The sequence below is a fragment of the Peromyscus leucopus genome, chromosome 19 (genome assembly GCF_004664715.2).
Source record: "Peromyscus leucopus breed LL Stock chromosome 19, UCI_PerLeu_2.1, whole genome shotgun sequence".
Lineage (NCBI taxonomy): Eukaryota > Metazoa > Chordata > Mammalia > Rodentia > Cricetidae > Peromyscus > Peromyscus leucopus.
This window is the reverse complement of record NC_051079.1, coordinates 19,623,237-19,650,828: the sequence shown is the minus strand read 5'-3', so window position 1 is coordinate 19,650,828 and position 27,592 is coordinate 19,623,237.

Genomic DNA, 27,592 nt, shown 5'->3' with positions numbered 1-27,592 from the left:
GATATTTACCGTGGGCTCCATATCTACTTTCTGAATGTGAATCCAGGTGTATCCAAGATTTGAGGGACATTTGACTAGGATGGAGAACAGCCACTGTCCGGAGCTGGAAAAATGACAGACCAAACACTGGAAAGACAGCACTGAACCTTGTCATTAAGCACAGTGGAGATTTGTATGTGGACAACCGTATAACGAGGGTTCAGAGATGGGAAGAGGTACACTATGTGAAACAGAGGCAATGGCATTGATGCTTTTGTGACCCTTTTGTGGACCAAGCACACACACACAAAGGAACTGGAACTGCTGATATTAGTCAGGTCAATGTTCAGTAATGGAGTGCTTGGCACTATCTGCTGGTATTGGAAAGCTACCTTAGTAGCCTATCCTTTGTGTATTTTGTTTACTTACATGAACACCAATGGTGAAGAGTCTCCAGGAGGACAAAGGGATTTGAAAATTTAAATGTAGATTATTCCATTCCTTTACCAGACTCATTGTGAGAATAGGATGCATATTTGAATTAGAGTTTTAGCGAGTCTGTGGGGACCGAGTACTATTTATTTTCTGTGTATCTTTTCATTACCTACTCTTAAAGAGCCTTGGACCACATTTCAGTATGGTATTACACAATGCCAGAACACAGATTACGGGCTTGGATAAGAGAAGGAATAGCCTGTCTCCCATATGGACTCCACGATCAGCACCTTTTTCTTTCTGTCACCTTCCTGGCTCACCCTTGGGTCCCAGGCTGGCTTTGCCTGTTTTGGTTCCATGTCAGCTACACTTAACTTAGTTCTGGCTTCCTTGGTTTGTTTTTTTTCTCTCTCTAGGATCAAAACTGTATCTTCCCTTTGTTCTGTTGTGCATAAAAAGCGCCTCTGAAAATGTGTTCTGAGTCAAGAAACTCAAGGGACAGTAGGTTATCGATTATTATACCCATAGAAACTGTTGGTCTTTGATTAGGGCCATTTAAAACCTTGCTGTACAGCAGTTAATTTTATGATGCAAATGTTAACACTTGTGGCCTGTGGGAGGGTTATCTCCTGAGTTGGGTATTTTCATCATCACAGGGAATATGGAGAGTCACTGGCCAATGAAGATTCTATTGGACTTGTTTTCTTTTCTTGGGACCACAGAAAAGAGGGGGTGTAGAGGGGAGGTTGGGATTGCTTTGAATGTTTGCACTGATTCTCCTTTGCTAGTTAAGAAATCACGGTGGTATAGCTATTTGAGGCTGTGTTTTTCACACTTTATCTAGCATCCTGTGTCTCTGTTGCCTGGGAACCGTATTTATATTTACACTGTGAAGCGTGAATATGCTGCTGTCCTTTGGGGAAAAGATCTATCAAATAATCCTTCGGCTTGAGTATTATTAAGTGGACCATGGCATTTTCCCTGTTAGTTTTTGCTTGGAGCCCTTGGGACATGTGAGGTGGCCTTGTCCACTTCAGTGGGTTTCAGAAGGGTGAGCCAGATTTAAAGAAGCATAAATTTAGTTGAAAGAGAGGGTAACACGGCATAGCTGAGTAATGGCCTTTAATAGGCAAACCAAATAGCCAAACGCAAGATGCTCACTGCATGCTACGACTTAAGGAATGCATATTCAATGCAATGCATTATTAAATACAGCATTGAGCATATGGGTATCCACAATTAATGTATATAAATAGCTGATAAAATTGCTCAGTATTAGAAAGCTAGCGGCAAAAATGACCTAATATGTCAAGCAGACAAGTAGGCAGCTACCATTTTCTTTGTACACCTTACAGATGATAAATTAGTTTTATGGTCTGCATGGGGCTCTTATCACACCACAGCACCAAGTGTCTGATAAAGAAAAAAAATGCCTCGGCTCAAAAATCGAACTAGAATTTGGAGTCCCAGCAGAGCTCATTTTTAAATGTAAAGAATTTTAGCCTGCTTCCTCTGGGGAAGATTTATTGAGACCAAGAGAAATGTAGATCTTGGTTATGTGTTTTGATTAAAACTTGATTTTTGTTTTTATTGACACTAGGTGAAATGTGAATCTGTCATAACTGGCTGCCTATTGATTGAGAGCAATTTGGTCCAATGGGCACAGGACAGGAAGGGGAAAGGAATGGTGGGTTTTTATTTCCAGTTCTCCTGCTAACAGGGGAAGCTGACCTTGGAGACAACTTTGTAACTCTTTACTGGCTTTTCTTGCTCTATTGAACTCCCCCCAGGGTGGAAAGGAAACACTCTGTCTTTTACCCTAGGCCCATAGGATATAGGAGAACAAGTCCCTATAGAATGAAGGAAACAGACTAATGTGTCTTAGCATCATATGCGGCCAGCATTACTTAAATAAATGGTATTACGGTGCAGTATGTGTGCGTGTGTGTGTAAGTTACCTATGTCTGTTTAAAAATCCTTCACGGAAACAAACCCAGGCAAAACCAGGGTGTTGAATGGCTTATGTGCGTAGTTACTTATGCTTTGTGAGATGGACTACTTCTCTTCCATAAACTCGAAAATTATGTGCTCTTTGTTTCCACACTTGAAATCCAAAATAAGTTAAATATTGTGATGAGACTAAATTCCTGTGCTGGGACTGAGCCGAGTCTTGTTTCCAAATAGCTGGAGGCCCGGTGCCCCAAACCCTTACTTCCCCGGAACCACTATTTCACCTCCCAAGACCTTTTGTTAAGCATTCTATCTGACCACTTCGTTGGTTCATTGTTCTATACCCAGTCAAGGGATAATCTTCTGTGATAGAAAGAACTCCTGCGCTCTGAGGTGTACCTTGTTTTAGAACCAGCATGAATCAGAGGACTGTGGTGTGAGCGTGGAGGCCATTAAGAGGCACAAAGAGGACGAGCTTGTAGCAGCAAGTAGATTGCTCCATATGCACTCTGGTCTTTTTGCATCCAAGCTTGCTTTACTGACTTATGTGCCCTGGGAAAAGGACATTTTCTTTTGAAAGTTACTGTGAAACAGTCACTTTATCCCTACAGATGATTAGTGTTTATTCATTACAGCTTCTCACAGGATGCGCAGAAGTATGTGCCCAGTTATCCTTGAGTATGCAGCCTGGTTGTTATGTAGTTGAACTATACACTGAGATGTGCTCAGGACAAGTCAGAAGAAAAACTTGTGTTTCAAAGTGGAAATTCCTTCCTGGTTGATAGAACATCACTAATATTTGGTGAATCCTAAGATTTCCAGTTTCTTCCCCTCCTTCCTTCCCTCCTTCCTTCCCTCCCTCTGTCCCACTCTCTGTCCCTCCCTCCCTCCCTCCCTCCCTCCCTCCCTCCCTCTTCTCTTTCTCTTATTTGCTTCTTTTCTTCCTTCCTTTCCACTCATTCTTTCTTCTATCCATATGTTAATTCAATCAAATTTAATTAGCATCCACTCTGGGCTAAGAGCTAGTGATACACCTTCATTCACGAATCTGCCAGTCACCATTCCAAAGATAACTTCATTCCTCCTTTCCAGTATCATATGTCTTCAAACTCATGCCACATTAAAGCTCCACCAGAGTCCTCCAGCCTTGAATGACTTCTGGGATTTTTTGCATATGAGCCTCCATACACAATGAAGCTCTGTCCAAATGGCCTTGCCCTTCTTCTCCTCTTGACTCATACCTGGTATTTCTTTAGGTGTCTAGTAAAGGATGCAGGACCTAGGAAGCCTCAGCTAGACCTTTTAAACTAGGTTGGATGCTATTGTTGAGGTTTGCTGCTATTGTTGCTCAGCCATCTTTCATCTTGCTGATTCTACAAAGCAAAGGCCTTGGTCATCATTATATCCCCACCATCTACTAAGACCCTGGCATATAGAAGACATCTATAAATAAGCAAAAGAAACTCCAGTGATCGCTTTCATCAGCTGAAGAAAGGTTCAAGACTGATGTTTTAAAATCCAAGAAGGATAGACTTCGTCTTTGCCTGGCTGCCACCGCTTAGATGTGTCTGGATGTGTTGTTTGAGATAACAGAAAGACTCAGAGGACTGTGGAGCAAGGAAATGCTTTTAGTTGACCACCGGTTGAAAACGCTGGCTTTGTCTGGATTGAGCCTATGTGTGTTTGTGCTGTAACTAACTTAATGCCAGTTTCACGTACTGTGTAAGGAAAGTCGACCACAGGTTTATTAGCTGATGCACCTGTGACAGAACTATGAGAATGATGAAGGAAGGCTCTCATTCCTTTCTCCTTGAACTCCTGTCTTGAGAACTGCTTCCTGGCACCCTGCAGTAGCCCTTGGGTGTAATATGTGCACAGTCGCTTACACAGCTCCACATGGAGGTTGTCACTCATTGGCTGACAATAAACTTATTGTAATTTAGAGGAAACTAATCTGGATAGATGAGTGAAGCCAGTTTGTAGTCTTGCAAATACAGCCATTAAAAGTAAAGGAAAGCTTTTCTGGGAAGGCAGGGAGCCTTGCCAGGTAGTGGTATTGTTTAGCGCAGAACAAGCTAGCACTGTCAGAGGAAAAAACACTCAGCAGGATTTTCAAACAAATGCGGTTTTATTTATTTTTTCATTGTTTGTTTTGTTTTGATTCTGAGTTTGACTTGAGCTTATTAGCCGCAGGAAAGCTGATTTGGAATGGAAGGGAAGTGATGCTCACAAGTGGGGCCCAGTCAGGCAGTTGATAGCAGCAGAGGACAAAGGACAGGATGCTCACCAAACGCATGCAGAGACAACCTTGATCTCAGCTAACTCAGGACTCTGTCTTCTCCCCCCAGCCCCAGAGACTCTGACAAAAGGACATGGTGCTTTGTTCTTGTTTGTGGGTAAAGCTATCCAGAACGTGCTGCCGACAGAAGGGCTAGAGATTGGTTTCTTTTCACAGAGATTCTAAATGAGCACGTAGACAAATATGCACAGAGGAGGATTTATGCCTCTGAATGTGGCTTGCAAAGAGGGAGTAAACCTCCTGAATTTAGCAATCAAATTTGTTAAGGCTTCTCTAAAGCCTAAACTTCCAATTAACAAGCAAATCATCATCAGGCAGCCAGAGAATGGCAGATTCATTCCATTCAACATCTTTTCAAAAGTGGATTTCATGCACTTATCTCCATGAAAACCCAGCGGGAAGATTTTCCCTGGGAGTGCTCCTACATCTGCCTGCTTCTAATGACAGTAATGGCAAGCGATATCCTACAATTACGGTGGGAATCTCACTTCACGCATGCAAATCATATCATTGAAGAGCCCAGCAAAAGCCATTTGTTCCTTGGAACCACCAGATAGGTTTTATGGGGTGAGTGAACTCTATCTGGACAGGGCCAAGCCCTCTGTCCCATAACCTCAACTACATGGGGTTTGAGTTTGTAAAAGTTCAAGAAAGACATCCAGAGTCTAGACCTCAAAGAAGTCAACTCACAATCCATTCCTTAGGTATAGATGCTTCTTCAGGGATCGTTCAGCAAAGACTAGTTTTGTTACTCATTTACTAGTCCAAATGCACTCATTTAAAAGGAAAATAAAGACAAAGACTGACACACATGCTCTCTCTCTCTCTCTCTCTCTCTCTCTCTCTCTCTCACACACACACACACACACACACACACACACACACACATGCACACACTCACATACACACTCGTGCCAGTGTATACACTATTGGTGAAGTTTATGAAGTCGAAGTCAAGGTGACATTGCTCAAGATGGAGAATTTCTTTCAGTTTCACGATGGTCCTAATACTTTCCCCATTTTTCTCTGTTTATGTCTATCTCACCCAAATTCTAAAAAGGCAGGAAGCTGGCCTTTAGATATAGCATTTAGAGCTGTGCACATGGCACTGCCATGGTTCTCCTTTACACAGGCCCTCCTGATGCTCAAGGCACTGTTTGCTCACACCCTGGCTTCATGCTCTGGCCTTCTTTTAAGAGTAGAGAGAGGATTGTTGATCCCAGCCAGTTGGAGAGAACAGTGTTACAAGGCCATCTTCCATCATCAACTTCTTTGGAGACTGCCTCAAATTCTTCTGTTTGGATCTTGCAGCTGTGACTAATCAATAACAGTTGTGAAGCCTTCTTTACTCTTCTAAATCTTAGTCACACCCATGCTTAGCTGAGTTAGTCTAGTATGAGAGCTGGACTGACTCTGCCAATCTACAATGGACAATGAACCATGTTACTACAAGACATGAATTCTGTTAAGATGCTAACATTTAGTGTTGTTTTCCAGCCATTTGTGATTTAGGGTAAACAAGCTTCACCTTGTTTATTTTTTTTATGGGAAATTTCTCAGATGAAGAGAACAGCAGGAAGTTGTCATAGAAGACAGTGGATAGAGTCAAGGAATTATTTGGAGACATGAGAGCCAATCACTAAGTGTATTGTGTTGTTTTCTTCCCCAGAAATTGTAGTCAAACATTATTAGAAATAAATGTACTTGCCACTCTAGGGAACCACTTAGGGCTCAAAGGGTCATGAGTTTCACCCTCATCTGGGGAGAATCACAAAGGACAACTCCACTCTGAGATGGGGCTTGCACAGTTACAGAAGTGTGGCTGCAGGAGTTTGTACTTTACTGAGGGAGGTAGTACTTTACCTGTGATGTAATGTGAGCCCTTCCCTTCTCTGTTGGTTCTGCTCCTCTGTTACTGTCAATGGAACTTGTTCTCATAGCATTGGCTTTCTCAGTTTCTCTTCTTTAAAACCTCTGCATGCTCATGATTTTAATCAATCCTTCTTTTACTTTAGAAGTTTCTGGAGGATAAAGTGTAGCTTTATCTGTCCCTGTTGTTTTTCAATTGCCTCTGACAAAGTGAAACAAGCTCTGACTCAGCGATCCCTCCATTGGTTGCTGGGCCACTCATCAACAAGGGGCTCTGTGGTTCAGGTCCTCCTTCCCTAGGATAGCCAATTATTTATAAATTCAGAGTTACGGAGAAGCGATGGATCACTAAGAGGACACAGGATGGAGATGAGGCTGAATCTCTCTAAGGAGAGCTGTGGGTGAGTCAGGTACCATAGTTTGCCCATCTAGAGTATTATCTTAGACCTTGCACTTGGAGATATGGGCCCAGGTTAACATTTCATTTACAAGCACATACGTTTTATTACCTTTGTGACAGCATAGCTTCCTTTAAATGATTCTATTGTGGTTTAATCATTTTAGGAGAAATATCAACAAATTCACCTAATGAGAGTCCAGTATTGTGATTTGATTTTTTTTTTCCTGCAAAGACAACGGATGTCACAGAGCAGCATTTACAAGGGGAGGAAGCCTTCTAACAAAGTGCTCTGCAGGGTTGGACGGGAAGAAGGATAAGATAACCAAACCAGTGGTTTAATGGGCTTCCAGTTGTTAGATGGGAAGAGTTCTTGGGTTGGCATAATCAGAGGAGATGCTATGCTTAGGTAGGAAGTCATATTAATGGGGAAACAATATCTCAGTGAGGAAGACCATGGCAGGGTGATATTGGTCTGGAGATGTTTGACCTCATCCATGAAGGTGGAGAACTCAATTTATGTTAACACAACGGGTACTGAAAAGAGAAGGGAACAACATCAGAAAAGATGCAGAGAGGAGGTGGGTAAAGTTGCGGTGCTCACACACTAAGGGAAGCTTCTGCAGGTATGGCTTCTTCCCCAGTCTTATCTATGTTGAACATATGATCTTGGCTCTAGTCACAAGGAAGCATTCTATAGTTTCAGGCAGATCCTTTCCCTTGGAGAAGTCCTTCATGGACTTTCTATGAAGATTCTGAAACTGACAGATAGGCACCTCTCATCATATTTTTTAAGTAAGGTAGAGAAAACACTGGCTTGTGAACTTGGGATATAGTATTTATATGGCATCCATTTTTAGGTACCACTCCACAAGGAAATATCAAGCTTCAGATCTTCCATTTAGATCCTAGTTAATATTTTAATGTTCAAATTCTGCAAGGTAGACTGGCACACCTGTGATCTCAGGACTTGGGAGGATGAAGTAGGTGAGTTTGAGGCCATGCTATATAGTAAGATCTTGCCTCAAAAGTCCAAACGCCAGCAACAAAACATTATACTAACTCTTTCCTATGCTTCTGTTCTCTGTAAAATTGCATTCTTATATTAAGTCAGTTATTTTATAGTCAGGAAATAGAAGTTAAAGCACAGATAAAAGTGGTCAAAATTTCTTCCAGGCAAGACATGCCAGTTCTTTCCTCTACAAATGAGTGACACCAGCTTGTGAGTCTCTATTTTTGTACTCTTCACTTTTGTTCCACTGTCCCAAGACCCATGGGCTCTCTACACAGATCAACATCTGCTTAGTCTGTGTGTGCACGTGTAAGTGTTCATGTTTTGTAGAAAAGCATGTCAAAGACTGGGGTGTAGGTTGCTCAGATTTCAAGTATGGACAGTATCTCCCTCTGGTGACACTCTATTAGAAACTACTTGGGATGTAGCAGCTTGGAGCCATTTACGTTCAACTTTCTTTGACCCTGTCTTTGTAAGAAACAGACCCCATACAATGTTTGTTGACCTCAATGGCATTTTTACCCAAGGAGCTGGGGATTCATTTGTTAGTAAACTATAATGTAAGAGTAATTTGCTTGAGCAGCGTTTCAAGAGGACTTAGCAAGGTATACTCAGTAGAATGTAATAATATTCATGGGTTCTGCTGTGAACTCTTTGTGTATATTATCTCATTTAATGCATCATTTTTTATGGGTAAAGGACACCTTAGAATTCACTGAAATTGTGATGATACTGGGTGATAATAGCTCATGTATTTTCCTTACAGGTTTATGCTTTCAGGAAGCTGAGTGTTTTGCAGTTCTTTTAAGATGCTAGGTCAACCACAGACCCTGTAGATAGACCAGCTATCGTAGCTGTCTCTCTCTCTCTCTTTCTCTCTCTCTCTCTCTCTCTCTCTCTCTCTCTCTCTATATATATATATATATATATATATATATATATATATATATATATATATTTATAGTAGAATTTCTTAAAGCTTCTGTCTTGTTGGATTTTGAGCACCTAAGTTACACCCGAAATGGCTGAGGCAGTTTTAGAAAAAGCCCTTCATTGAACACCCATATCTGAGCTGTCCTCCTTTCCTAAGTGCATTGTCAGGGGAAGTGTTTGAGCTTTTCCCCACTAGTCCTTCTAGAAATGATCAGTATCCTTCACATCATTAGCTCTGAGCTCTTGATCACCTGAGCTGGATTTTAATTTGGTCATCAGGTATCTTTATAGGTTATTCTCAGTCATTGTCCTTTGCCCTTCATTCTGCCATTCCTTTGTTTGTTAGGGACAGTCAGGAGCTGACTTGGCTCTCAGGTTCCCTTTAGCTAAGAAATGAGCATTCCCTATCTGAAACTGTAATACATATTACATACATACATACATACATATACACACACACACTTATATAATGAAACTCAAGTAGGGGGAATTCAGAGTACAGAGTTCAGAAGGAAACAATTTCACTAAATCAGAGAAAAGAGTCTAAAAATGTTGCCAACCCAAGGAGCTAGAAATGGATATTGACAGCTAGCATATAGAGCCAGGAAGGCAAGCACTCTGAAAGCAAACTAGTGCAATAACCACGAAATGGATTTCTGTCTGTTGCTGGCCCTTGTCAGGTTACTGTGCACAGAAGGTGATGGGGTGTGCCTGCAATTGTAAATGTCTAGACAAAGGGAGTGGCTTCTTTCCAATAGCCCCACCCTCAGAAATTCCTTACCATGTGTATGGTATACATGAATATATCATGCTGTATATATTCTTTGACCTTTGTTATCTTCTACTTCATTTACAATTAATTATTGTTCATGCATGGGAATATTGGCTTCCTACTGTATTAGAAGTTCATGGTGTGCAGGGTCAAGTCTAGGCAAACTCTTACGATGCTCTAATTAAGGCAGTTTCCTATGATTCACTGCTGTGAGCTGTCTCCTGTTGCTTTGGACTGATGATAGGGATTTCTTTGATCCACATGGGCATAACATGAGAAGAGGAACTCTCTCATGTGGTCAGCACACAAGTCAATGGAAATTCAGATGTTATATTGTGATTACTTCAAATCAAGTGGTACATTCACAATAGGAAGCTGTACCAAGACCTCTAATTATAATGTAGTAAAATATCCACAAACTTAAAGTTGCCTAATTAGTAGTATAATTATTACTACTCAAACTATATTGGCAAATGTGATATTTGCCTATCTATTATTATGTTGTTAGCTGGATAGCTTATTGCAGTGGAGTTTTTGAGATCTACACTGATTTGTGAGGCCATCTATACTCATGTCTCCCTGATATGATTTCATGCAATCCATAGTACTTCTTATTTTGCAGTATTGTATAATCTAACCTATTTTTAAAAATTATTTCTTAATTTTTTTTGAGATTATAATATAATTATGTCATTTCTCACTTTCATTTTCATCCTTCAAACCATCCCATATACCTAACCTTGTTCTCTTTCAGATTCATTAGCTCATATTTACTTTATTGTTTGGTGGTAATATGACATATATATTCTACTGTAGCAGATATTCAGTATACTTTTTTAAAAATAATATTTTATGCTAGGTTAAGTGCATCTTGTGCATGCAGTACTCCTGGAAACCAGAAGAAGAAGTCATATAATCCAAACTGGAACTACAGATTATTGTGAGCCCCCATGTGGAAACCAAGCCTTGGGCCTCTGTAAGAGCAGTTTTAAGGGCTCTTAACGGATGAGCCATCTCTTTCTAGTCCCTCAACACATAGTTTTGAACTACAATCAAAATTAAATATGGAGCAAGTTATAGAAGTCTTCTCGCATTTGTTTCGAAGTGTTTGCTAAATAAATTCTGCTTTTTGATTTGATAGGAAGCTCCTCAGGCCACTTTCACTTAATTGTCTTCAATTCCAAAGCAATGTCATCCAAGCCTTGCCTCTTTAGTGTAAGTATCCACTGCCCATGGATTTTTCACAATGAGAGATAGTGTAGAGGTAGCATATTGAAATGCAGTGAATAAGCAGACAATAAAAGCCTCTTGCAAAGGGGTGTCTTTTTAGTTTACTGTCCTTCAACATTAATCCAGATAAAGAGTTCTGCAGAGCTTTGGAGCTGGGGAAAGGGTCTATTACCAAATTGTTGCCAATTCAAACAATCAAGACTTTCCTTTTAGAAAATGGTAGTCTGTCCTGTGGATCTCTCAGACTTTCTTAGAGGTGGGAAAGTTGGGAGATACTGAAAAATTTCTGTGATCTTACTTATGACACAGTGGTGATTGGTGGTAATCATGACATAGTGTATATGTTGTTACATCTTGACTATATTCAATATTTCTCAACTTAATTTTTAAAGCTAATTATAAATAATTCAGAGTTAGAAATCTTGAAGATTTTATGATAAATCATTTCCATGTGCTTTGAGTTTTGTTTGCATGTTTCAAATAAATACTTTATTTTTAAACAATAAAATTATTGCTCTAGTACCATAACCTATTCCTTGCAACACAGTGGGAAATCATCCATAAAAATAAAACAAGAAGATAAAGTGTTGACTTTCTGATGGTTTTCATCAAAGCTGCAGATAGGACATATGAGTACAGAATGCAAGATGGGTATGCCTTAGCCAGATTTTTGTAGCTACATTCTTAAATGTAGCCACCTTCATATTGCTTTTTGGTTCTCTGAATTCACATTTTCTGAGAAACTTAAAGCTATAACACTAGGTCTTTGTTACATATGCTGTATACTTCCTCTTTCTAAGAAGTTGTTCTTAAATTACAGATGTGAAAATCTTGGAAAGGGGCATTGCCTTTTTTTTCTTACTACTTAAGATGAAGACCATGCTCAATAAAGATGAAGTTCATGCTCAAAAATGTTAACACATTGCTGATTGCCATGGCAACTGATGATTCAGTAACAAGTCCATGGGAAAGTCCATATGCAGCTGAGAGTGTTAATGGAAGTAGAGTCTCATATTTTCAACTTGTATTTAATTCTCTCATTCAGTTGTGGACTTCCCGATGAGTTTTCTGTCTTTTATTCAAGTATTCTGAAGCAAACATGAACACAACCTGATTGTTCTTGATGGTCCAGTTTTGCTAAATCTCTCCACCAAGGCTCAGTAGGTTCTGTGTTAGAACACCAGTGCTCAGCTTCTTATGAAGATGGCCACTGTGTCTCAGTTTCCCTGGAGTGATGGTGGCCAGCTTCTCCAAGTTGTCAACCTGATGCTTCTTAAGAGCATTGATGACAGCCACTGGACAGCAAGGAAAAGCCCCTGAAATAGATTCAGAAGGGTTTTGGTGGCTGAGGGATAGCTGCTTCACCGGCCCCCGCCATCCATACTTTGCTGTACTGCAGTTACAGTCCACATCTGAAATTCTTTCAGAGAAGCAAAGTCCCATGAGTGATTGGCACCTGGCCTCCAAAAATATCCTGTAAAGAGCTGAGCTCTCACTGGCGTGTTTGACAGCCTTGGCTCTCTCTCTGTGTGCCCCTGCTTCCCTACAAGTGGCAAACCAATGCATGAATATGAAGATTGTTCCAGCAGAATATCAATCAATGAGATGGTTCTTCAATCAATGACTTGATTCAATTTCCCTGCACACTCTCTCTTACCCCATACTGGCACGTGAGAAGATAACAAGGGGAAAGTCTACCTCATTAATTGGAGCATGTTTTGTCTCGGCAGTGCTAAGAAAGAAGGACCTAGCTTGGCTGAAAAAATATGTGGGTCCCTGGTGAGATGGAGAATTGTCTTTGCCTGCTGGTCCAAATAGCATTAGGTTTTGCATAGAAATTTCACCCAATTAAAGGACTTTTATTTGAACCCAAGATTTGTGGTCTCACTGGGAGGGAGAGATTAGCTTAAGAGAGGGGAGGAAAGGCCTTTCCCATCATCTTGTTTTTCATGCTTGTGTCATTTGCATGAGAACGAGACAATGTGTGATTGCACATGGGTTCCCCCTCAGAGCATCCTAAATAAGAATATGTTGGACACGAGGCATTTTTTCCCTGAGCAGTCAAATGAGCCTAATCATATGAATATACAATGAGATAAAACACCAATCTTGTGCAGAAAGGTTTTTATAATTTTAAGTAGACGTCTGCTAAACTCTTATCATAATTGTAATTAGAAAGAGCAGGCCGGTTTCCTGCTGTTTCTACTCACATTTGACATGTGAACAGTGTGAGGTTAGAAGCCAATGCTGAATTCCTGATTTGCACTAGTTCAGAGTTGCTGTTTGTTCAGTAGCAAGTAGAGGTCATGCAAAGCAACACTGAAAGTGCTCACAACAAACGTTTTATCTTCCTATAATATCTACAGGCAGGTGAAACATCAAACCTGTGTAATACAAGGTTGTTAGTATCTAGTAGGTTTTATAATCCAGTGTCCTAATGAGGAAGGCCAGGCATATAATAGTTACAAGTTACAAACTGAGGACACAGATAATGATCCTAGTTTGATGTTTTTAAAAGTCATCTTATGGGAGGCATGAATTTTGTTAGGTGGTTAAACCCATTTCTCCAGCTTTGCATTGCCAGTCTGTGCAGTAAAGCAGAAATGGAGAGGTGAGCTAAAAGAGGGTAGAATAGATACCATTTATGAGATGAATTCTTCAAAACTCATTGATTAGCTAATTTCTGCGAGGTTTATACTTTAACTGAGTGTTTTATGGAGTTTCAAATAGCCTTTGAAGATACAACTACACAAAGACAAAGGACAGTGGTATTAGTTACTTTTCTGTTGTTTTACGAAAACACCATGACCAAGTCATCTTACATAAGATCAGAGTTTATTTGGGCTTAGGATTCCGGAGGGATAAGAGTCCATCATGGTGGAGAAACATGGCAGAAAGCAGCTAGAATTGTGGCAGGAGCAGCAAGCTGAGAGCACAGATTTTCAAATTGCAAGCAGGAAGCAGAGAGAGCAAGATGGAAGTGGATGAGGTTTTTTTTTTTTTTTTTTTTTTTTGAATATCAGAATCCACCTTTAGTGGCACATTCTCTTCAGCAATGCTGTACCCCCTACATTTCCAAAGATAGCACCACCAACCTGAGACCTGATGTTCAAGTTTTTACCCTAGGAAGGGCATTCTCATTCACACCACTATATTAGTTGTCTGCCTACATTGCAGTGCCCACTTTCATATCCTTAGACTACTAAAATCCTTGATGTTGGAGCTGGGAGAGCACCCAAGATATCCTGCAATCCATTTTCCTCAGGTAGAACAGCTATGTCCAAAGAGGGCAGTGGAATAAAATATCACACCCTTTAGTTAATTATGGAAGATAAAGGCAGGAATGTTAGACCTTAGAACATCATTCAAATATACTCTCTTAGTTGGTTACTCATTAGAAATGTGGTCTTGGATAGTATATGAGTAACAGTGCAGGACTTTGCCTACTCAGCTTTTGAACTATGAGTTAGTCTGAATATATTTTAGAAAAGGCGTCAAATCTGCTTGTTTTCTTTTTGCCTTGGAGTTTCAGCTTATGAGATATAACTAATATGTTTCCAACAATTGTGTTAGCTGTTGGATGTCATGTTATAAGTCTAACATCTGCCTAAGTGAAAGAACCTGAATAATTAAGATCAATGTGTAGGTGAAAATGGCTATGTTAGCTTAGGTGAGTGTAACAGGCTTTTGCAATATACCAAGTGCTTGTTCAAAGAGAAAATAATAAATGTCCATTTTTTTAACACATATTCATAAAAAATAGCTCCATAGATGAGGGGCCCATTAGAGCAGTAGTTTAGCTTCTGTGAGGTCAAATCTGCCACAGTGAGACTCTTTACACCATGCAGCCTAACAAACCCTACAAATCAGGTTTGGGTCAACATTTCTAACTGCCCTATGGGGAGATTATTATTAAACATTCATCAGTGTATCACAGAATAAAAATAGTGGACATTTTATTCAAAAGAGTTTTTAAAGATGCTGTAGAAATGTATACAAACTAGTGACATATCCATGGTAGGTCTGTGACTTGAAAAAAGATTTGTCTCACATAGGTACATAAAGCAATATTTAAAAATAAACAGTTAGAACTAAAGACCAATAATTAGATCTGTATTTAGCCCACTTATCATTTAATGTATTTTGTTAGGAACTATACAATAACTATAAATGTGATAGATGCTCTAGGGAACACAGAAGATTTACAATGGAGGGATGAAAATTTACTTGAGAAGAAACTCAGAGGAAGGTACAGTGAGGGTGGTTAGAGCTGGAACAGGGAAATAGCTGAGTATTTGATGGCATCATTAGATAAGAGTTTATGAAGGTAAGAGGCTTACAGGAAGATCTACATTTGGGTGATGCTGGCAGAAGAAGAGAAAGAGTAAAACAAATGACAAGAAACAGGGCATGCACTAAGACATATCACAGCCTTATTCAAAGTGGCCCCCACTTTAACCAAGCAGGTTTCAGATCATTGGTGGGACAAACACTGTCTTTTTCTCACAAATAAGGAAACTAAGTCAGAGCCAAATGAGCTATCCAAGAGTCACAGTTACCAAGAGTCCTTTCTATAATAGCAGAAACTCTGGCACTATGTCTGTGTGTGTGTGTGTGTGTGTGCGTGCGCGCATGCGCGCGCGTGCGCGCACGCACACATGCGAGTGCATATATGCATGTATACAAATATGTGAGTACATATTGTGGAGGCCAGATATCAAAAACATGAATGCAATTCTTCAGAAAAGCATATGTCTTATTTTTTGAGACAGGGTCTCTCATTGGCTGGGAACTCCATAGCTAATACTAGGCTGGCTGGCCAGCAGGCACTAGGAATCCACCTGTGCCTAGCTTTATGGAGTTGGGATTACAATTGTGTGTTACTGTATCTGACTTCATTTTACGTGAGTTCTGATGATCAAATTCTGGTCCCATGCTTTCAAGGCAAGATTTTCCAACTGACCCATCTCTCAGTCCTAAGTCATGTCACTATTGATTTCTTGAGACTCTAGCAGTTTTCAAAAGTCATTGTTTTACTTAAATGCCAAAAAAGAAAGGTGAAAAACTCACATGTTAGAATCTGGGGTGAGGTGGGGTTGAGCCAGCTGTTCCTAGGCAGAGATTTAACAAATGACTTGTTTGTGTGTGGAAAGAGCTCTCTACTACTTCAGTATAGGTCAAGGTTGCTAAAGGGCCAAAAGTTTGTATCTAGCCATAAATTATGGAAAGAAACAGGTTATAGTCAAAATGCAGAAGTTGGAAGATCCAATTAAAAGGAAATACAGGATTTATTTACTATAAACTTTATGTCCAGTCTTTCTCAAATGGCAGAGCTACAGCAAGTTGTCTTACTGTGGATCAAAATATACTTCAGACAGAGTCACAAAATCCCCTGGTGAAGATAAATGACGGGTAATTTGAAGTAGTCCCAAACTTTTTTGCAAGCCTCACTGTCACCACATAGTACTGGATCTGCTCATAATGGCCTGGACTATGTCCCAAAAACACCAATGGGAGAGACTCAAGCAGACTGGCCAGGGTAGGGAAGGAAAATGAAGCCATTTGGACTTGTCTGAGATACTTGATGGCCTGACAGTCGGCAATTTATGGGTTTTTAAAGTCTTTTTAACATTCTTATCTGCTTTTAAATAAAAGCAGCCTCAACAGTCTATTGCCCAAGTTCACGCTCAGCTTACCACATTCCATGAAGCACACAGCAGCAGACAGTGAATCCAGAAATATGTCCAACATGTCTTTGCAATGCATTTCAGCTTCCAGAGCTATGCTAGAAGGTGTATGGATGAGAGCTCCATGTAGGTCAGGCAGCCCCAGAGCCCTGCCAGAATCCCTAATAATGCCTTGTAGACAAGGCTGTCAGGCAGATTCTTATCTCCTTAAGTGACAGTGATGACCATTTTAACATAATGAGGTTCTGGTTGTTTTGAAGTATGAAGCTCAGTAGAGTGGAGTATCTGATAAGCTTTGGCCGTAGTTTTTGTAACTATGAATCCTTCCATCTGAGTGCCAGTGGTTTGCCTTCCAGAAGTTCAGAATAGATTAGGTTGTCTGGGACCCATTGCTCGGGTTTCTTTCAAACTCTGTGGTAGCTTTCAGGCGGGGACGATGGCAAGGTTCCAGTGTCTCTCCATTGTTCATTGAGCAACTGCACCTTCCAGTCTTTTTGTTATATCCTGGAAGGCTATTTGTTTTTGAGCTGATGCCACCTGTGGGGAAAACATCTTCATCCAATAGTCTTCAATGCTGTGGCTTAAATATATATATATATATATATATATATATATATATATATATATATATATATATTTAATCAGGGGTTAGTAAGTCCCTAGCTGAGATGAGAAGTCAGAATGTCTGTGGCTCCTTGGTTATCTTTACATCAAACAACTTGAATGTCATTGTTTATCACGATGCCCTATTACAGAAATTTTACAGCAACCATCAATATCTTCTCAGAAGGCACAATTCAAAACTATTGACAGACACTAGCTCTAAATATGTGTAATATGAACAGCTTCCTACAAGAGGGACTTTGTCAATATAACTAGAAATCCCTAGGTCAGACATTCCTCAGCTGAGGCCTGTTCACCCTGCCAGAAAGCTATGCAATGGCTCCCTTGTATTGTCTAAAATTTCTTTTCCTTTCAATGTGTAAAAGAATTTGATTTTCATTGATTAGGATTTAGTTTAGACTTCAAGCCAACTCTGTGATTGAAAATACTCTATATGTTTTGATCTTATGTTCTGAAAGTAATAACCATGGTAAGATCAAGAAGACATCCATCATTCACATCTTAGATAAATTTATTTCATTACCCTGCTCTCTCCCTGATGTACAGTGGGCACCAGTAACACTGAGGAATACAGTTAACTTATGAGACAGTTTTGTACCCTTTGTCCAGCATCTCTTTGGGAATGTACTCACCACACTCACCTACGTACACATACATAATTGCATGCAAACATGCACACACACGGAAGTGATGACAGACATGTAGATTCATTTACTTGTAATGGTCAGTTAACAGTGTGTACATGTATCAAACATGTATATGGCACACCTTGTATATATATATATATATATATATATATATATATATATATATATATAATTTGTTAAGTTTGCATCCTCCAAGCTGGAAAACAAAACAGAACAAAATAAAAAACATTAAACAAAAGTGGAAGAAGTCAGGAAAAAGGCAAAAACTAACTTTGAGCAAGTACCTCTTCATGGAAGGTGAATTCTACTAAAGGGAGTAGGATTCTATTCTATAGGAAAGACAGTAAGAAATTAGAGTCTGACAAAGCATGGAGGTGAGTTCATTTGGGGGAAGGGAGAAGTAGGTAGAAACATAGATGTCACATTGAACTGAATTTTGAAATCTCTCCATACAGAGGACTTACAGACATGAAAGACACTAATTTAGTTGAAACAAGTGAGTAAAATCTCCTCCTTTCTCCCTTTGCCCCTGTTCAAGTGGGAGCATTAAAAGCTTGGCATATGCCATGCACTCCCAGTCCATCTTCCTTAATTTCTTGGGTACCATCATCTCCAACATCAAACTTGTCTCTTTGTTCAAATGCTGTTTTTTTTTTCCATTTTCAATTGCTACTCCCACAGATAGGAAGCAGATCCAGGCATTATACAACATCTCTTGGTTTGCAGAAATATTTTCTTAGAATATTTGGTTCAACTGAGTTCTGTAGGTCTACAGTGAGTGATCCCTGAATGTCTGTAATAATTCTTGGAAACATTGATCTAACTCCCTTGGGTCATTCTGTCTCAGGTATGGTGACAGAATTTTCCTTTCAAATTTAACAATTATTCTTTTAATGTTGATTATTAGAATAGGGCTTTGCCAGTATAATGAATTAATGTTCCAGATGATATTGCTGCATATCACTGAATACATTATAGTAAAGACCCCATATGGCCCTCACATAGTCCTGTGACTGCCATAGTTCACTTGGCAGAGATAGACAAAAAAGCTTACCCTAGTCAGTTAGCCTTGTTCATCAAGTATAATGTCCAGTATTCAATTGAGGCTGCTGGATTTGTGAAGAAAATGATTCTATTGATGTCCTAGGAGAGATCTCAGAAGGATGTGAAGAACCCATGGAGTTCTGTGCTAAGAGAATGTTGAAGGCTTCCATGCAGAATTATTCATCTATTCAATGTACTTCTCTTGAGAAGGCTCTAGCATTCAGGCTAATATTGTAGTATTTTCGAGCCTTTATTACTGCCCATTGTCTACCCTTTAGAATCTTGTTGAGAATGTACAACACAGTTGAAGTTGAACATATGATCCTTGTGGGTTATTGTTTCTGTGTCAATACCTACTATCTGTTTAACTTCATTTAACTTCTAAATTAAGTAATGGGATGTTAAGATTGATAAAAACTTGGAATGTAGAAAATGTCCCATCAATGTTGTTGTAGCAATTATTATATGATTATTACTTAGTTCATATTGTAGCTATGTTAGTCCAATTTTATCACTTCTCCAGACTTTCTCAAAGCCAGACCTTAGCATTTTAAAACAGATGTGTTCTACTGTATTCCACCAACAAGTGACAATAGGTAGTCATACACAAACATTCTTAGAAAGTAAGATATGTGATATCATACAATTCTGACCATAGTGTATTGGAAAGCATGATACAGGTCTCTTGCTATGTGTGTACCTTTACCCATGCTCAGGCTTCTTTGGTCGGCAGATTTTATATATGACAGTCATCAGCTGTCAGAAGAGACATCAACCTTACCCTAGGATGAAAAATCATCTCTTTTAAAAATGGTTGCTTTCTGTTGCCTATTAGGTTGATCTCTAAAATTCAAGATATGTTTTGCTTTAAAGACTTGTAGTTTCTTCATACCTTTAATTTTGGCTCACAGTCCTTCAACATATTGCCATAAAGTATCTCAGATGCTTCTTACAAGGTGGCCTATGGTACTATCTACTCAGAGAAGACACAAGAGCAAGAAGTTGAAAAGAGATTCAGCACCCCACTTCCAAGTATTTTTAGTGTTGGCTATTTTCAACAACATGTATCTACTTTCAAGGAATTTCTAGTTAGATTATGTAAAATGTGTCTCTGTGCTATAAATTGAATCTCTTCCTTAGCCTCTTGCCTCTGACAACTTGAAGTAAACACTTTGACTAAATGCTGTGCCTGGAGAGCTGGGTAAACCATGTTATCTCAGCTTTAAAGGAGGAGAGGGAGCCAGAAATTGCATCTATCCAGCAACTTCCTCCTTCTGTTCCTCAGGGTCTGCACTGCAAAATCCCAGAAAGAAGAGAATTTATATGAAATTCATAGGTGGTTTTGCAAGGGACTTAACAAGGTTACATAATTCATCTCACGATCCAATAAATATCAGAAGCTATAAGAACTGTTGCAGAAGTTTCAAAAGGATACATTTATGATATCTGCCTCACTCCAAGCTTACTGCTTCTTTGATCTACCACAAGATAATTTACATGCTTTGCCACAGGAAATACTAAATGGACCTCAAGACTTCCTCTCTGTCTTACAATAGGGTAAAAAGTCAGTAATTTTGAGTCATTGATGAAGGAAGAAATAAGATATACTAGAGACAATGTGAGGAATTCAAAATAAATACATTTCATTTTGTGGGAGGGAAAGATGTTATTTAAATGCACTAAATGCACATATACAATAAAATTGCCAAGTCTCTGCTGAAATTTAGCAAGGCAAGATAAATTAATGAAAGAACATAATTTATTGTAAAGATAGCAAAATACTTATATAACATAGAAACAATTTTATTGCTTAAAAATGTGACAGGAAAAATCAAGAAAATGGAGTAGAGGCAGGATGGGAGGCATTTGAACTAAAATAAGAGAAATCATAAAATTCATAATAAACAAGGTGTATGCCTCCAAACTCATGTAGATAGGAGTCATGTTTTTCAGAAATCGCAGAATGTCTAAATTAGGAATCTATACATGTGTATGTAAGTGTGCATGCAAGTACACACACACACACACACACACACACACACACACACACACACAAGCCTTGTACTGGGTGTAGGAGCAACATACTTATATAAGATACTAACCACACAATGGGTGATTTCTTATGCTTAAGTGACCTCTGCCGTGTGTGTGTGTGTGTGTGTGTGTGTGTGTGTGTGTGTGTGTGTGTGTGTATCTACAGGGTAGGAAATATATTATCAGGGCTGAGCCATTTTCTTTATATTCCACATTGTCAAATCTTTCCTTCTATTTGGAGAGATTCAGCTTTTGTTTCTCTCCATAAGAGTTTAATTGGACTTACCCTATACAGAGGATAAGTTTTTCTCAGAATCTAGAGTCCAGAGGTTACCAAATATAAAACCCAGTGCGAGTTGTGGGAAACACCCCCATGTTGTTGGTTATGGTATCCTGGAAACCCCAAAACAATACAAGCTATTATTTTGATTTTGGTTTCTTACCAGAATTTGATAGCAAGGCCTTATTTCTGAAGTCATCATATACTCTGTTTACAAAACATGGAGAAATCAAGTTTGTATGAACCAAGATGCTTTCTCCCTACTGATTAGCTTTAGCAGTACCAACAGACTGATGTAACTGCTGGGGGCAAATGCCATCAATAGGTTTACCCAGCTTTGAACCCCTTTGTTTATGATAGCAAGAAATGTGATCATATAGAAGAGGAACAATTTTTTTTTTTTTTTTTTTTTTTTTTTTTTTTTTTTTTTTTTTTTTTGCCAGAAACGTTGGTTAACCAGGCTATGGACACAAGGATTTTAGTAGTTAACAGGACTAGGCAGGAATGACGTTGGACAATATTGCTGAGGCAGGGTGTGCTGAGGAAATTCCGGGGGAGAACAATTGTTGTGGTGGCTTGGTGGGGTATCTAGACCAGGAAAGATGGCAAATAGGGAAAGGATGGATCAAGAGTAAGGGAGAGAAGAAAGCGGTAGGATGCTTACCTCCTCCAGTTCTTCAGAACTCCACTAATAGATCTACACTGAGGAAAGGGAATAACTGAAAAAAGGGATGGGACAGTACAGGAAGTGAAGCTTTATGCATTTCTTTAAATGAAGAGGCATTTAGAGAAAATATGGCCACCTTATTTCACAATAAGAAGCCTAAAATTAAAAAAAAAAAGGTAGAGGAAACAACTTAATTAGAACAAATGTAAAGGGAAAAAAAAAACCCCATGAAGTTATATTTAAATAAAAGGATTTTAAGAAAGCTGAATCCAATTTAAACTGTAGCTCAGAAAACACTACTAAAAAACTGGTATTGTTAATACTATATTCAAACGAGGAGTAGCTGGTTTGATGCTGGAGGACACAGAAAGATGACAGAAAAACAAGAGGGACTGCTCTCTCATTTTCTTAGCAGCAGATCCCTCTTCATCCTGAAGACTAAGGCCTTCAGTCCGAGAACACAGCCACTGGCCTTGCTTTCTTGTACTAAACATCTCTATCATGTTATGGAAGATTCCCTTTTCTGTCTGTAGAAACATGGATATATCATTGTATTTGGAGACTATCAGTATGTCTACTGTGTGTTACTCTCAGTCCTTTATTGATCAAAGTCAACACACCAATAGAAATTCACGTTACTAATGCTACCCTGATCAGAACATCACTCTTGTCTGTGAGTAGGGCCATGTTCATTTTAAGTGTAATTTTTCTTTTATTTTAACACTGAAGAACTAAAACTCTAAGGAAAAAAAAACCTTAGCACTTTATTTTAGTCTGAAAGTGATCTGAAGGTAGTTAACCTTGGAAAGAAGGAAGAAATGAAGATAAACTTTCTTCCTGGCCTCCTGATGCCTCTGTGTGAATTGATGGATCCCTCAAGGATGAACACGACACTGTGACAAGTGCACAGGGAGAAGTTATGCTGAAGCTGACATTCACAGCGTGTATTAATTATAAGTATCCATCTCCCTGGTGATCATGTGCTTTTTCTCCCCAGGAAGCAAACCAACCAAGAATTTTACTTTTGATGGAAATGAAGAATGTTTGGAGTTCCTGTTAAGTTTCAATAGCTTTAAGTTAAATCCATCATCACATTAACTTTAGAGAGCCTTGGATCTTAAACTTCTTTATAAAAAAGGCTTGAAGAGTATACATTTTTATGGGCTGCATAGAACTTTCAGTAAGCCCCAAATTCAAAATATGGGTAGGAGGAACTGAGCTTTCACTTGGTGGTTGAGGGGGAGAAATTTTCTTAGGGTATACCCATGATGTTTTGGTAAGATGTGGGAGTATTCCTTTCCTTAAGTCTTAGATGCTAAGTATATTTACAGTTATGAAGCAGAGACAGAGCAGGTGGAGGGAGGAAGTCAGGGGAAGTCAGCTGGAAGTGGTCATTGGACTCTGTAGAGCAGAGCTTCCTGATGAGATGATGCTTTTGTGAGTACGCCCCAGGTTGGGATCCACCTCCCTTTAGTTCTGAAGTCCTGGGCAGCTTCCCTAAGGAAGAAGCATCTGTTTTGTTGACTGTCATGTTTTGAGACAAGATGTAAAAAGAAACGCTGTTGACAGCATGTTCACAAGGAAGTTCTTTGGCAGTACACTGCAGATGTATTTATTTATTTTTCTCATGCTACTGGGTAACAAACAGAGCACCCCATGTCTGGCTAATTCGGGTCAAACTCAAAGCATTTTCTCAACGGGTTCTTTTGTTTAAGTGAAGCCCATGTTTCCCCCTCCCCCAACATGCTCATAGCTCCATATCCACTTCAGATTATGGAGTTCACATTCTAGGATGATCCTTTTTGGCCCTGAGAACTTCCCAACACTTCCACCCCCATTATTTGTGGTGGTAATCTAATTGTACTGAAATATTATTTTGATTGTATGTTAATAAATAAAGTTGTCTGGGGGTCAGAGCTATTAGAGCCATAGCAAGAGTGTGGCGGTGGTGGCACACGCCTTTAATCCCATAAGATCTCTGTGTGTTCAGGGTCAGAGCTATTAGAGCCATAGCAAGACTGTGGCGGTGGTGGCACACGCCTTTAATCCCATAAGATCTCTGTGTGTTCAGGGATACAGTCAGCATTGGAGACATATACCTTTAAGACCTAGGGGGCTGTACATTCAGACAGTGACGAGGCAGTCATGTGTTTGGGTTTACAACCAATGAGAAGGCAGAACAACATACTTTAAAAAAACGAACCGACAGAAAGTAGGTCTCTTTTCGCGAAGCTGGGACAGCAGAAGGAAGGGTGAGATTTAGCTCTGAGCTCTGACCTCTCGACTTTCTCTTTTACATTGTTTCTGTGTTTTTTATTTAATAAGACGGTTGGTTACATCTACAATTATTGTTATTAACGTCCCTCCAGGAAGTGTCAGAAGATCTGAAGGACTGACTTTCCTTAATTTGGACATGAACTTCTTCTCTGAAATTTTTTAATGCCACCTTCCCTTCCAAACCCAGTTTTAATGAACACAGTCAAGTGAACAAGCCTATGCAGAAGTGTTAGAAGATGGGCCAGAAAGACAGATCCGCCTCTTAAACCAAGCCTTTTTCAGATATTTTTCATTTATTGGGATGAACATAAAAACCTGCATGGATTTTCTGGAAGCAGGAAATTACCACTTTGATAGCAGGGTTCTGTTCTCCAACACTTTATGGAAATACCCACCCCTTACTCACAGCACTTAATTTTGCTGTCTTTACAATAAGAACTTTATAATGCAGAGAAGCTCAAGAGCCATTTTCTTTTAGTCAAATGCTTTCCTACTAGGAAATGTCACCATTCAATAAGTCAAAAGAAGATCAACTCATGAATATTCATTGGGAATATTTTGAGTACTGTATTACCCACTTAATGCTCCTTTACTGGCTAGATCACCCATATTCCTGATTACTTTCCCCCATTAAATCCTTAATTGCTATTTAAACCAAGCAATTTTTCATAGTAATTCTGGCCCAGTCTAATGTCTGGATATTGCTACTTGATATTACATATGATATATAATTCCCTCTTTCTCTGGAAGTTTATATGTGATTAATTTTTTGCTTTGCTTTTCAAATAGTAGTGTTTTAATATTTTTAAAAATCATTGCCCATATTTGACAAAATGGAGAACTTTGAGCTATTTGAAATAGATTTCAATATGAGAGCAATATATCACTCCCAAGTTCACATAAAAGGGGGTTTGAATATAGTCATTTAAAATTCTTCATTTCACATGTAGAAGAAAATGCTTTGTACTTCAGTGTTTATTACTCTTGGTACCAGACATATTGATATGAGATCTTTAGCTGATTTTCCTCTTCAGGAGTTTGTAGGACCTAAAAATTTGTTTCTCGGTATTGGTATTTTTCCCTGACCACATTTTTCTCTTATGTTTACGGCTCATTGCTTACCAGTCATTGAGGACAAAAAGGGTCTTTATTAAGTTTCTGCAGAAATACAATGTTATGTTTTGTAACTTCTGAGTTCAGGATTTGGTTAATGTTTTGGGAATGGTATGAAAACTGAAACGTTTACACTGGGTTGATGCATCAGGATCCACTAGAGATGAACATATTTGAAAACTGCCTTATGAGTGGGAAGCTTAAATTCTCCCTCTAAGCTTAAGGTGTAATTATATAGAATTTCCTATAATTAATCAGTTATTATCTAGGAAAAAAGAGTTAAGTGAATATTTATCAATGTATATTGATCAATTTATAATATCTGAACTAATATTTAAACAGTTTTATTTATTTGGAAAATTTAGTAACTGTCTTCTTTCAACATGAAAATAACATATCCCATAAAATTTTTATGGATTTACTTCTTAATTTTCTTCATACAATATATTTTAATTATGCTTTTTCTTCTGCCGATTCTACCTAGATCCTCCCCACCTCCCTCCCATCCAACGTTATCTCCCTCACTCACTAAAAACCAACAAATACTATCAATAGGACAAAACAGCAGCCTATAGAATGGGAAAAGATCTCCACCAATCCCACATTTGACAGAGGGTTGATTTTCAAAATACATTAAGAACTCAAGAAGCTAGACACTAAAAACCAAATAATCCAATTAGAAAATGGGGTACATATCTAAACAGTGAGTTCTCAACAAAGGATTCTCAAATGACTGAGATACACTTAAAGAAATATTCAGAACCTGGAAGCAATCTAGATGCCCCTCAACCGAAAAATGGATAAAGAAAATGTGGTACATTTACACAATGGAGTATTACTCAGAAGTGAAAAACAATGACATCATGAAATTTACAGGCAAATGGATGGAACTAGAAAATGAGTGAGGTAACCCAGGCTCAGAAGGACAAACATGGTATGTACTCACTCATAAGTGAATACTAGATGTAAAGCACAGCACAACCAGACTACAACCTACAGATCTAGAGAAGCCAGCTAACAAGGAGGACCCAAAGACAATGAATGCATCACCCTGGGAAGGGGAAATAAATGAGATCTCCATGAGTAAACTGGGGGTGAGGGGTGGGCAATGGAGGGTAGGGGGTGGGGGATGAGAACATAAGGGAACTCGAGCTGGAACAGAGATTGAGTGGGAGAGCAATGAAAGAGATATCATGATAGAGGGAAACATCATGGGGATAGGGAGAAACCAGGTACCAAGGAAGTTCCCAGGAATCCACAAGGATGACCCCAGCTTGGACTACTAGCATTAGTGGAGAGGGTACCTGAACTGGCTTACCCCAGTAATCAGATCAGTGTATGCTCTAACTGTCATCATGGAGCCTTTCTCCAGTAATTGATGGAAGCAGATGCAGAGATCCACAGCCAAACACCAGGCTGAGCTCCAGGAGTCCAGTCAAAGAGAGAGAAGAGGGGTTCTATGAGCAAGGGCATCATGATCATGATGGAGAAACCTACAGAAACAACCAAACCAAACTAGTAGGAACTAATGAAATTTAGATCAATAGCTATGGGACCTGCATGGGATTGGATTAGGTCCTCTGCATAGTGAGACAGTTGTGTAGCATTATCTGCTTAAGGGAACCCCTGGCAGTAGGATCAGAATCCATCTCTGGTGCATGAACAGGCCTTTTGGAGTCCATTACCTATGATGGGACATCTCACACAGCCTTGAGGCAGGGGAAGGAGCTTGGATATGCCTCTACTAAATACGCCTCCCCATAGGAGGCCTTACCTTCTTGTAGGAGGGGATGGGGAGTGGATTGGGAGGGGGAGGTTGGAGGGGCTAAGGAGGGGAGAGGGGGATCTTTGGTATGTAAAATGAATAAAAAATTTTTCTTAATTAAAAAGATAAAATAAAAATTTCAACATCCTTAGCCACCAGGAAAATGCAAATCAAAATGACTCTGAGATTCCATTTTACAACAGTCAGAATGGCTAAGATCAAAAACACTAATGACAGTTTAGGCTGGAGAGGATGTGGAGCAAGGGGAACACTATTCCACTGCAGATTGGAGTGCAAACTTGTACAGACACTTTGAAAACCAACATAGTGGTTCCTCAGAAAATTAGCAATCAATCTATCTCAAGACCCAGCTATACCACTCTTGGGCATATACCCAAAGGATGTTCCATCCTACCACAAGGACACTTGCTCACCTATGTTCATAGCAGTGGTATTTGTAATAGCCAGAACATGAAAATAACCTAGATGACTCTCAACCAAAGAGTGGATAAAGAAAATGTGGTACATCTTCACAATAAAGTATTACTCAACTGTTAAAACAATGACATCAGGAAATT